A 13,270-nucleotide genomic window follows, 5' to 3' on the forward strand; every position below is an offset into this window, starting at 1 on the left:
CCACATGCTGTGGAGACAGAAAAAAGCAACTAGAACACTAACATAGCCTATATAGCTGTACCAAGCTGTATATTGGAGTTTCTCATTCATTTTCACACTTGGAGGATGGATAATATAACCTTGTTTTTACAAATAAGCAAATTAAAGTTCAGAATGTTTAACAACTTGGCAAAGCTGTAACTTAAACCAAAGTCTTCTGATTCCTAGTAAGAAAATAAACATGACTGGCAAAAATCAGGTATAAGAGATTATCTTTGGGTTTTAATTCTCACTGATATAGAACTTCACCTAAAGAGCTGGCTACACTGCACCCTGATCGAACATTTGACAAATATTAGTTCGATGTCTACTTAGGCACACATTCCCTCTCAGTTTCCAATCCTGACTCTTGGCTCCCACAATTTCAAGAAGCTTTTATTCCTAGAAAACTTCTAAAATTTAATGAACCTTAATGTAGACCATAATGAACCTAGACCTTTGGCCCAATCATTAACAGTTATTGAGGACCGCTCTCCCTACTTATTACTGATGAGTTGCCCACTTGCAGTAGAATGATTCAGGGGGAACTAAAAGGATGAAAGATTCTAAATATAATTGAAATATTTGACAAGTCCCTTCCCTAAACTACCCACCCCCACCCCCATCACACACACACAATCCCCACACCAAATTTTCTTTTCAGCTTAGAGCTTAAAGCAAAAATATCTAGGATAGGCTGAGCTAACAATTAAAAACAGGCTCCAGAAAGGTTTGTGCAGCAATTTCTGATCTATAGCAGTATCCTTCAAAGGACATGTCCATGGGGCTGTAGAGGGTAGTTAACATCTGAACTGGCATTCCTCCAAGTTAACTTAGAAGGGGAAAGCTATGCAGGCTCTTACCGTAAGAATTGGAAGTCCTTTAAAGTACTTAACTACTTCAAAAGAATTTTAGGAGTTTCAATTTGCTACAAACGTGAACATGTCCTAAAGGCAAAAAACATCAGTCTCCCTCCAGAGTCCTCTAGTCTGCCCTAACAACTCCCACCTCTTGGCATGGTGAAGTTGTGGTTAAATCACAAGTGGATTTTCCCCCTTCATCCACCCTAGCATCCTCAGAACCCAATGCACAGCTGGCTGTGTCATCTGGTCCCTGTCCTGAATCCAAGTGGAAAAGATACTGACTCTCTAGCAGTGGGAGGAGAGGTGTGTCTTCTCAGGTTTCCTAGGTTCACTGGAGGTGGAGGTCAGTTCCTGGCTCGCGTGGCACACACTAGCTAATAGGCTGGAAGCTGCAATATGCAAAGGAGCAAGAGCCAGACCAGCCCAAAATAGAAACCTAAGCTCCCTCCCAATCTTGCTGAAGGTTGAGAAAGGGAAAAAAAAAACAGAAGTGAATGTGGGATAAGAGAGATGGTGAAAAGATGGCTTGCTGGAAACTAGGAATTATGAAAATAACATTTAGATACAACCTTCAAAACTCGCCCTGCAAACAGGAAGGGCTGAAAATTTTCACAGTAAAGAGCATTTAAGTATAAAGCCTTTGAGTTTCTAAGGAAAAGTTTATCTGCCTCTGGTAATTAGTGTGCTGCTGTGTAGTTTATTTCACTGAGACAAAGAGCAATGATTACATCTCACCTTGGAGATGAAGCGTGATTAGCTTTAGCACAAAAAGCCCTGGGAATGCAAACATATAGCTAACAAAGACAGCACAAGAAATTATCCTCTGCATGACCCCACCCACTTCCTGACCTATGTAGGTCAAGGTGGTTGTTACCTTAGAGGACAACTGGACATTTTCTCATTGCCATGTGGGACAATCTGCCTTTCTGTATTTTAAGAAGTAAAAGAAGCTAACCACAGTAGACCCAGAACCAGTGCCTGGCATCCCAGTCACTATGTTCAGTGATTCATCTACGAAGCAAAGGATGCAAAGGCTGTGTTATTCAGGCTGAGTACAGAGGTGCAGCAAACATCTGAGAATTTACCAACAATGAAAATTCATAAGGGAGGAACAGAAAAAATGAAGAGGGTGGGAAGGGAAAATGAGAGGAGAGCCAGGATTCCCAGGAAAACGGGACTTCCTTTCTCTGTTCCCAGAGCCTCCAGGGAGGGATAAATATAATTATGAACCTTGCATGACACCATACAAAATAAGAGAAGAAGTAGCCGGGTGACCATCTCTGCCGGGACTCGAACCCGGAACCTCTGGATTAGAAGTCCAGCGCGCTCGTCCATTGCGCCACAGAGACCTCACCGCACACACAGCATCAGCACCAGAACTGAAAAAGCACATACCTTCTACATCACGGAGCCATCTCACCATCCTGCTTTCTCAGCAGTGGGGGGACAGGGACAGCTGGAAAATCTGGAGTGGAGATCCACCAGCCGGTTCCATCAAAGCTTTCCTCAATGCTGTGGGTTTTGGGAGTCCTCAGAGGATTGGAGGAATGTGATGATGGTCACTTTCCAAGTCCTATAATCTCTGATGGAATAAAACAGACCTGGAGACTTTGCTCTCTTTCCCTCTCCATACTTAAGGGAGGATATGGAGAAAGCCTCTCTATTCTCATGCTAACTAAGTAGAACACCCAGTCCAGAAGAGCAATGAGGAGCCATCTCTATCTCAACCCCGTCTCCCTCACTGTGGCTTCATCCTAGCCTAGCTATTCTCAGACAAAGCTAGGAGATTCAGGAAAACCCTCATTCCCTGAGACAAAGGAGCTGCTTCCATAAAGAAACGTGTGACTAGCAGCAGAGACTGGCAGGGAAGCTGGGGGCCAGAAGACTGGTCCAGTTTTCAGCTTAGGGAAAATGTACCAGAGTCACATGTTTCTTCACCATCTTCACTAAAATTAAGGATGGAGGAAGAGACGGAACAGTAGTGTCTGTGTGTGTGCATGCACATGCGTGTGCTCGCGCGTGCGTGTGTGTGCGCTCGTGCACAGGCTGAGGGGAGAGAGGGAGAGAAAAAGAAAGGGGGAAATTGTACATATAGGGAAGACGATGAGAGTAGCAGCTAATAAAATACAGATGGTTCTCACACAGCACTGTATTAATACCTGCTTCCCCTCCCCCCCCCCCACCCCCCCCCCCCGCCGCCCCGCCCCGCCCCACTTTCCTAGCTCCAACTCTCTGCCGTTGCTCCTCCCAGGGCTGCCTAATTTAAGGAATGAGGATGTCTCAGTTGTCTGGGCTTATTAGAGACATCCTAGGAAAATCAAAGTGACCATCCCTCCAAACTGACTATATAAGGCCTCCATACCAGCCTAGATCCAAGATAACAGTTTCTATTTTTAAAAGCCTCCTAGAGAAGACAACTCCATAATCACTGTTGCTTATAGTTTCCACTGTGCCAGTTTTTCTAAATGCCTAATATAAGTGCTTGTTACCTCACCTTCAGCTTATGTTTGGCCTATTTGATTTCCAGATACATCAGGGGAAAATTGGCCTCTATGTTCCAATGATAATGTATTAATTTGAAGACTTTGATTCAGTTTCATCATAGCATTTCCACTAAAAAAGGTTATAATAAAAGCAGAAAGCTGACTCAGACTTCCTCCTCCTCCCTCACAGTGTGTGCTTCTATGACCTACAGATCTGGACCCTGCCAATTGACTCCAATCATAACTTGAGATAGTTCTTTCTAACCTATGGAACAAGGACAGCCAAGTGAAGAATAGGACAATATGAGTGCTTGGATTGAAAGATCTTTAAGGGCCCTTCTAACTCTAAAAATATAATCACAGTATTTCACACTTCTCTACCCATATAGCCTCAATAATGAGATCTGAGAGAGAATGGGGCCAACGTGATTCAGTCGGGTTAGGATGCAAGGAGAAGACTCCAACACCTAGGGAAAAGTAGCCACTCTAATGAAACTTGTCTGCCATCTAGGACCTAGAAGTTGGAGTTCAAAACAGTGAAACCAATGGCATATATAATAAACCTACAGCTAGGAAGCACAAAATAGGCCTTTCTTAACACAGACAACTCCAAAAACCTGACACACTAAAGCCAGTACTAGCCAGAGATTATATTACTTTCAGTTGCTAGTAACAAGGTGCTAGTTAAAGACCTAGTCAGGAGGTTCACGTAACAAGAAGAGAAGCTCAACACCACAGGTTAGCCATGAACCACTGAGATGCATTTCAGGTTCTCAGGACACTTCCCACCAGGCTCAGTCAATGTTCTCTCAGATGCAGGTACATACCCTTTATTCTTTATAAAGATATTGTCCTCTAACCAGGAAATTTATCAGACCAAGTTTTGCCCAAAGCTTCACTGCGTATTAAGAGATCTTGTGTCCTCCACAAACGGAATGAAGAGGCCAGCTCTCTAACTCCCTCCAGCAGCTTCATTCACTGTTTGCAATGTTCCTACTTGGTATTGGGGATACAATGAGAGATAAATAGTGACATGGTCTCACACTCAAGGATCCTGTACACAAATTCCAACGTAGCAACTACTCCAAAAGACAACATCAGTTTTATCGCCCATCAAATAAGGTGTCAACTTTCCAAGTTAACAACAAGACCAGAAGTCTGGAAGTAGAAAGATTCAACTTCAATAGCAAGCTGTACAGCTTATTTTCTTCAATACTCTGAGAAAATTATTTAACTTCTTAATCTTCTATTTCCACATTATAAACTGGGGGCAATAATAAATGCTATTCATAAAGATTAGCTGAGACTTCATGGTGCAAGGTGTTGTCCCCTTCCTCCCCCTGTTCCATGAGTTATAATTCTTGATTCTATTGCTAGGTTGCCTCCTTCTTCTTAAGTACCCTACCATTTTCTTTCCCTCACTCGCCCCTTCAACAGCAATCTCTCCATTGTAGCAAAAAACACCCCACCTCAACAAGGCTTTCCAGGATTGCTTATAATAATAATCCATATCAACAAAAATATTCTTAACTTTGTCCAAGGGCTTTTCTCAAATAGGAGATATCTCTCTGACATCTCTTGTTTCACTTTATCATTCATAAATCAGATAAAGTTTCTTGATAAGTATGAATGACTTCTCTAAACTAGGTTTTCAATTTAAAAATAAGAGGGAAGCAATCAAAAAAAGAGAAAGTTTTAAAGGGGTAGGAAAGACGAGTTCATGCCATTCAAAATGACTGAATACAGTATATCTTTTTCTTCTTTTAAACCATATATGTCATTTGTGTTTATGTAAACCCTTAAGAAGATGAGTACATTCTCCTTCTAAAAAGTTTTTGTACTAATTCTCCCAAATCTGTGACTCAAACATTACACTTCTGAATGCTACTCTTTGACCCCACAAACTGATGATGCATATTCATTATTTCATTCATAAAGCCTTGCTGGGATACATATGATAAATGCCAAAAAATATTCTCCTATTGGCTCAGAAACAAAAACAATGAAACTCCATATTCGACTATGGTCCTACTCACATATTCCCGAAAGGTATCAACTAGTCCATGTTCTGTTTTGTTTTTTAATGTTTTTTTTTAAATTTTTCAATGACAGTGGAAATACAATATTATGTTAATTTCAGGTATACAACCTAGTGATTAGATATTTATATAACTCACCTGACACCATACATAGTAATTACAATATTATTGACTATATTAAACTAGTCCATGTTTTAAATGTTAAAGGATATTAGATGGAGTAAGACAGTAAAGTCATTTGGATAACATAGTTTTTACATGTTATACCTTATCTCTCAGTCTGTACAATGTCCCAAACCTTATTAATTAACATCTGTTGTAGGGAAATCCTCTAGAAATGGTTTGCATATACCATTCTTTCATGTCCATAAGTACTGTTAGCTCCTTCTTAGTATTTTACACCTGGGAGTCAGCCCACCTCATTCCTCCTCTCAGCAGCTCCCCGGAAGGTTGAAAAGGTGCTTTGTGAAGTCAAGGTTATGGTGTTCAGCCCACTCTGCAGAACTAATAAATGTTCAGTTCCTAACTCCCCACCCCTTTAAAGAAAGGCAATGTGCACATGTCTATAATGCAAAAACACCATCACTTCTTTTCCAGACATTTTGTCTTTGTGGGGTTTTGCCCTGAACTCATTTGTTTATTCCTCTCTTACACTTTTCTAACCCATCATAATAAAGCATTTATGTTTCTAAAACCTTCTGTTTCCTTCCATCCTCAGATGATGAACCTGACTGAAGATAAAGCATTCCTTCTTCATCCCATTTCCTATCCTTTAAGAGGAAAGAAGTGGGATTACCCAGGTAATAACTGAGTCAGAGAATTAAGCCTAAGGAGGACAAATACAAGGCAAATTTTGCTTTAATCATCACATCCTACTTTCAGAAACCATTCTAAGTCTAATTCAGCATAATTGAGTATACAGGCCTCTCAAACCCTTCCACAAAGTACACCTAGAACCAATCTCTCTCAAAATGGGCTAGACTTCCAGTGACTAGTAACGGTCACAAGAGAATCCAGACAGAGGTCAGCTCCCTAAGGGATTCTGAGGAATGATGAAGCATCTGGAGATAGAATCTCCCTTTCCTGTTTGCCTCTATCTCAACCTTCTCTAGAAAACTGGAGAATTCTAGTGTGTGTCTCCAAGGATATTAATTCTTTCTTTGGTCAAGAAGGATGAAGAAGCTAGCAGTTTTTAACAAAAGGAGAGACACTGGGTGATCACATTCCACCATACCTTTCTGGGAATTTAGCGGGAAAACATTCTCTCTGCTTTACCCTCATTTCCCAACAAATGTCTTAATTCTTGGTGCTACCTCTCTAGTCCAATGTATTTTCTCCTCTTTAGAATCTCTTTGCCTCTGTTTCTAACTTCAAGCTATCATTTTCTTGTGTATTCAGTACTAGCTCCCCAGTCCTGTCTTTTTACTGTTTCTTCTTGCCATTTTCAGTAATTTCTCCTTTATCAGATTCATGACCCTAGTCATTTCCTGATTTAAAAATGCCCCTTCCTCCTCTGTCCACACCTCTCCTCATTCATGTCCATTTCACTTGTCCCACATTCTGTAGTTGGCATTCCCTAATCCTTTCTCATCTAGTCCATATCCTCTGTAATGCCCAATTTCTTGGCCATATCCCTTCTGTTTTTATCTAGGATCCATCTATTCCAAACACTATTGTCCAGACTCACTGTTTCTGGTCTCCTGTAGATTAAGCCCACTCCTCCTCTCTGTCTCTGTCCCCTTAACCAATTTCCAGGCCTCCAATCCCCTCTACCTGTGCCCTCAATCATTATACTCTGTCATTTGACTCTAGAATCTTGGTATTTTCATCCCATCACCATCAGATCCTCTTTTTCTTCCCTTCAGATTTCGATTCTCCATACCACTTTACTTTTTCCACAATCTTTTTAATCTAGTTCTTTCCTCCTTAAATATTCAGTCGATAGTACTGGTTCTTCTGAATCATCTTCCACTCAGTCCATACAAATTCAGATTCCAGAGCATTGTCCAGAATAACTTGCTGTTCCTTCCTGTCTATGTAATGTTCACCCCTAGACATCCTGAGATATTTCTGACACTATAATACATATGTGTCTATTTTACTTCTTTACCTGGGACTTTATGCACTTTTGGATTTAAAACCAGGAGGCTCCAAATGGGGCCCTCCCAATCCCCATGGCATTGAGTTACCATAGGGATGGCCTAGCAACCAGGTTCCTTAATCTTCACAGTCACCACAAGCCTCTGGTCCATAAAGGGGTAGATACTCTAGGCTCAAGGCCAAAGAATTAGAAGATGATTCTATGATCATAGGCCAAGGAATTTAAGAACACGGATTTTGCCAAATACTAGGAGAAAACGGGGCTTTCTGCATCTTCCCCTATGTTGGCTCCCCTTGTAATCTAGCTTGGAAGAAGCCTTGAGGTGAACATAGTAAAGTAAACTCTGCAATGGCCAGAGAAGACAGGTGTCCATCTTTTACAATGCATCAGTTTAAACAAAAAGTGTGACCATGAAAGGTTTAATCCCAAGGGCTAAACCTGTCATTACATAGGAACCTCTGTTTTACAAATCATAGCAGGGTCTATGCACAGATTATCCTACACAATAGTTGGTCGTTATCTATACAGAACTGGTCTTTCTAAATTTGTCCTAAAGAACATTCAGTCTCCAAACTGAAGACAGAGTCACGATCAAAAAGAAGCATTTTACCTTGAATAAATCAGTTAATCTCCTTCAGGCTATGATCCTCCTCCTCCTTTAAAAGGTGGTAGCTGAATTCCCAAAGTCTTTCCTCATCTATGATTCTAAAAAACAGTATTAACAGTAGTGATAATGATGATAAAAGTATTTTGAATTCTTTTTCTCATTTTATCATCAGAACTATCCTAAATTGTAGAAAGAGTGATCATTTTTTCTCCTTTTGTAAAAGAAAAACCTTGACCAAAAACATTAAAATGGCTTGCATGAAGTCACTCATCTTAAATGTGGTCAAGCTGAGGAGAGCCACAGGCACAATGCTCTGACCTCTGTCACCAATCCAAGCAGGCATCCACAGAAGGTATCCGCTGAGAGGCACAGGTGGACCCTTTAGATTTAGAAGTGAGATTTCGAGAGCTTCCCCTACAAGTCTCTTCCCTGTTTTTGCAAAATGTAAGAAACTAATGTCAAGATAAACAGAATCACTTGTTCAAGATCAGCCAGCTTGTCATTCACAAAACTGGTACTAAATACCAGGTTTTCTGACTCTTACTTTAGGACTTTCTTATTCCACCACAATGTCAACAAATCACTCTCGAATTCCAAATATAGTCTCTATGCATGGTGTGGAAAAGAGAAGGGAAGAGGAGAACTAAATGCTAAATGCTTAGCCGATAAATGAAAATCAAAAAGATCGAATAACCTCTTCCCGGAATCACTGAATGCTCAAAATGGAAAAAAAAAAAATTAAAATAATTAAGTCTCATTTTTAACCTTATACATCAGTTGAATTTTTACCATGTACTCTAATTACTTATATAAGTTTTTTAAAAAAATGTTTTAAGATTAAATTGATAATGCTAAGTGGGTGAATGTTCGCACTTTTCTGTATTTCTGTAGTCTATAATTTTTGTCAACGCTCTCCATCTATAATTACTTAGATTAGTAAACTTGTGCCCATAGAGATTAAATAACTCATCCAATATTACAAAAATATACTAACTGTTATGGTCCAATTGGAAAACTACAGACTTTAAAGTCAAGATTGACCAAGGTTTGAATCCCAGCTCTGCCATTTACTATGTGATAACGCACTGAAGGGTGCCTAAATAAATATCTCTGAGACTCGAGACTGTTCATTTGATTAAAAACTTGACACCAGTAATAATGTCTACCTTGTAAGGTCTTTATAAAAAATAAATGAGATAAAGGATGAGAAAATCCTTAGTGGACAAGTGCCTGGCAGTCTCTATTTTTACAGAGAGTAGGTTATACTCAGGCTTCTTCCCCTTTACTCCCCAACCATTCCTCAACTGACTTTAACTTAGCTAATGCTAAAATATTCTCACTAAAGTCACTAATGGCTTTCTAATCATCAAATCCAATAGTCTCACTTCATCTTTCTGTAGCATTTCACACTAGCGACCCTCCTTCCTGAAAATGTTCCACTTCTCTGGTTTCTGTGTCACACATTTCTCTTTCCAAATTTGTCTCCTATTTCTTGGCCCTTCCTTTTCAGTCTCCTTCACCAGCCACTCTTTTTCCTTCTTAAATATCAGTGTTCCAAAGAGCTTCATTTATCAGACTGCCAGTCAGCATATTAGCAGCATTTTTATATTTTTAAATAGAAAAGAAATGATAAGACAAGACAGGATAGGAAAGGTCAGGATAGGGCAGGGCAGGATGGAATAAAAAGAATATAACAAAAGAAATCATTCTTTAATAAAAGCATGTACTATTTTATGAAATGTTCATTTCAGTTACATATACATGTATTTGTGTAAACATGTGTGTTCTTTGTCATAATAAAAGTTAATTGGTTTCTTCTGTAGATCAAAACACTGCTTGGCTCTCCTCATTTCTCCCTGAATGATTTTAAATAGCACAATAGCACACACTACCAACTATGAGTTGAAAACTCTCATATCTGCACCTTAAAACCAGACATCTCACTTGAAAGTTAGTTTCGTATATTCAGCTGCCTTGAAATCACCATCTCTATATGACTTGCAGGCATCTCAATTGTAAAATGTACAAATATGAACCTATACCTCAATTTATGATATAATCATACATTTTCTTTTTTATTTCCATAAGTTTTCTGTTCTTCATAATCCACTAATTTAATTAATAGTGGCAAATCCAATGGACTCATTTATTAAATTATTGATTACACAAACCCGAAAATATACTATGTACCAAGAAATGTGCTAGGCATTTGAGACACAAGGATAACACAGATATCGTATCTGTCCTCAATAAAATCAGTCAGAAACAGAAAATAAAGAGAATCATAAAATAAAGTTGCCCAACTATACAGATACATCCAACATGCTACAATAACAAAGAATATGGGCAAATTAACCAAGTCAGAGGGGTCTAAGAAAAGTCTTTTAGAACTACAGACCTAAATAAGGTTTAAAGTAAGAACAGTTGTTAACCTGAGCAAAATAAAGGAGAAAAAAAAAGGTTTGGGCAGGATGCATGTGAATGCGCATGTGTGTACATGTGTGCATGTGTGTGCACTAGGGAAACAGAGGAAGAAAGGCACTCTAAGAGGAGGAAATGGAAAGTGAGAGATAAATTTGAGAGCTAGTAAAAAGACAGACTTGATAGAACTCTGTAGTTGATTAAATTTGCAGGGCAAAACGTGAGGAAAGGAACCTTGACAGGCTCCGTGTTTCCAGGTTAAGTGACTAAATGACCAATTATTTCTCCCTAATACTGTTCTAATCAAATTAATCCTTTGTAACCAGAGATATTTGAATATTTTAATAACTCTTCACTTGTCTACCTGCAACCACCTCTGCTGTCCTCCTACTCATCTGCCACACCACCAGCAGAACAATTGTGATTTTTCTTTAAGGCAAAACTTCTCAACATTTCTTCATTACCCATAGAAGAGCCTAAACGTCATCTATGATCTGATTCCTGTCCCTCTTTTCAACTTCATTTACTATTATCTCCCACCCCCATCCGCAACTGTTCTGGTCCCATACTAACATGCCTTGGTATTAGAATATTTCCTCTTTCTGGAATGCTCTTCTTTTCTCCCCACTCCCACATCTGTATGGAATACTTCTACTCCTCCTCGAAGATTTAGCTCGACTACCTCATTTCCTATAACATCTTCCCTGACATCCATCACAGCCCTAAGTAGATAGGGTCTCACCCATTTTCACAGTATTACTACACTCTGTGCACCTGGCTATTGGAGCACTGAGCACATTATACAGCAAAAAATTTTGTGAACGTCTATTTCCTACCAGACAGTGAGTAATTTGAGTTCCTTCTCTCCCTTAAGCCTAAAGATGGTTCCGTAACACTACAATTATTTTTGATAATGGAAATATTAGATGGAAACTCTTAAAATGAGACCTGAGAATGTAACTTTTTATTCTGCTCTATCTTAAAGTGGTAGTTGAAACATTCTCCAAAGCTCCAGTTTTTATATCCAGTCTACTGAATATTTCCTTTTAGATGGTTTTCCAATAGCTTAAACTCAACACAATTTAAACAAAACTAATCTTCTTCCATTCCAAAATACTATAGCCACACAGCTTCTCCTAACTCCACTATTTCTTCCTCGGTTCACCAGTTTCCAAGTCAATCACTCAAACCCCCAAGCTGAGAGCCACTTCTGCCTTTTCCTTCTCTCTGGCTTCCTATAGCCAACACCAAATGCAGTACTTCCTTTCCATTCCCAATGCCACTCCCCTAGCTCAGGACTCTGACTCTACTCTTGGATTTCCATAATCATCTTTTAACAGACATCCTTAGATAAGCTTTTAAAAAATATTTCAGTCACTCTACACATAAGCATGTGACCACTGTAAAACTATTAAGTATATAATATAAACCATTATAGCCATCCCCACTTTTGCCTTAAATCTCAGTCCTGCCCTAGGAATAATCATTTCCCAAATTTAATATGTATCTAAATAAAAAGATACTATCAAGTGCCTACTATGTATCAGGCACTATTCAAAGCACTTTAAATAGATTAATTTATTTAAGCCTCATCAGACAACTGAGGGAGTATGTACTATTATTATCTTCATTTTTCATATGAAGACAATAAAATAGTGAGAGGTTAAGCATCTTGCCCAAGGTCACACAGACATTAAGTAGCAATTCATTTACTTAAACACACATGTACATGTACCGGAAATGTAACATATACAAATATACTGTTTTAGGCTTTTTTTTCCCCTATTTTACACAAAAGGAATTGTATGTGTGTGTTTCTTTGTATTTTCTCTTACCAATACATCTTAGTTATCCTTCCATATTGGTACATATAAATTTACTTCATTCTTTTTAACTGTTATGTGTTACTACAAAGTATAAATATAGCATAATTTATTTAACTAATTCACTGCTGATGGATATTTAGGTTGTTTTCCATTTCTCACTACTGGAAACAATGACATAATTCACCTCTACAGGTTGATAGCACAGATTTGTGGAAATAGCACTGGTGTATTTCCACTTTTAATTTTGATACATCCTGCCAAAATATCTCCGAAAAGGTTTCACAGATTTATTCTCACTAACAATAAATGAAGGAGCTTATTCCCTCAAACACTTGCCAACATTGAATTACCCATTATTTTAATTTTTAACAATCTAGTGTCTCTTAGTTGCTTTAACTTGTATTTCTCAAAGTGCAAATGCAGTTGATCATCTTTTCAGATGTTTATTGAACAATTGTATTTTTTACGAGAATTCTTATTCATATACTTTGTCCAATTTTCTCAATTGTTTGTCTTTTACGTGTATTTATTGGATATTTTGCAAATTATCAATTTAGTACCTTCTTATATATACCGTAAATAAAAAATTCCCAATCTTTAACTTACTTTTAAACTTTGTCTATGGTTTCTACAATTATATCAATTTTTAAATATATTTTTCAATTACAGTGACTGGACACCTATATAACCTAGAAAGTGATCATCCCATAAATCTAGTATTCATCTGATAATATACATAATTATTACAATACTACAATTATTACAATGCTATAGTCTATATCCTCATGGCTATTTTGTAACTACCAATTTGCAGTTTTTAATCCCCTCCCCTACTCCACCCATCTCAAACCCCTTCCCATCTGGCAACCATCAAAATGTTATCTGTATCTTTAAGTTTCTTTCTGTTTTGTT

The 13,270-nt window shown here is 38.4% G+C and overlaps 1 long non-coding RNA gene and 1 other non-coding gene across 10 annotated transcripts in view; both read right to left on the reverse strand.

Moving 5' to 3' along the window:
- LOC107503188 overlaps positions 1–13,270 on the reverse strand; it is a 124,070-nt gene that overhangs the window by 77,493 nt on the left and 33,307 nt on the right. For 5 of the 9 annotated variants that reach the window (XR_004955320.1, XR_004955316.1, XR_004955318.1 and 2 more), the window contains 2 exons: positions 8,115–8,209; positions 2,277–2,463 (listed from right to left, as the gene is read on the reverse strand). This is a non-coding gene — a long non-coding RNA (uncharacterized LOC107503188). The remainder of the gene's footprint in view (positions 1–2,276; positions 2,464–8,114; positions 8,210–13,270) is intronic. The other 4 variants (XR_001595162.2, XR_001595160.2, XR_004955319.1 and 1 more) reach the window with 2 other exon arrangements.
- Positions 2,157–2,230, reverse strand: TRNAR-UCU. Its single transcript has one exon. It is a non-coding gene; the product is annotated as a tRNA-Arg (tRNA).

The sequence above is a fragment of the Rousettus aegyptiacus genome, unplaced genomic scaffold (assembly GCF_014176215.1).
Source record: "Rousettus aegyptiacus isolate mRouAeg1 unplaced genomic scaffold, mRouAeg1.p scaffold_m13_p_17, whole genome shotgun sequence".
Taxonomy (NCBI): domain Eukaryota; kingdom Metazoa; phylum Chordata; class Mammalia; order Chiroptera; family Pteropodidae; genus Rousettus; species Rousettus aegyptiacus.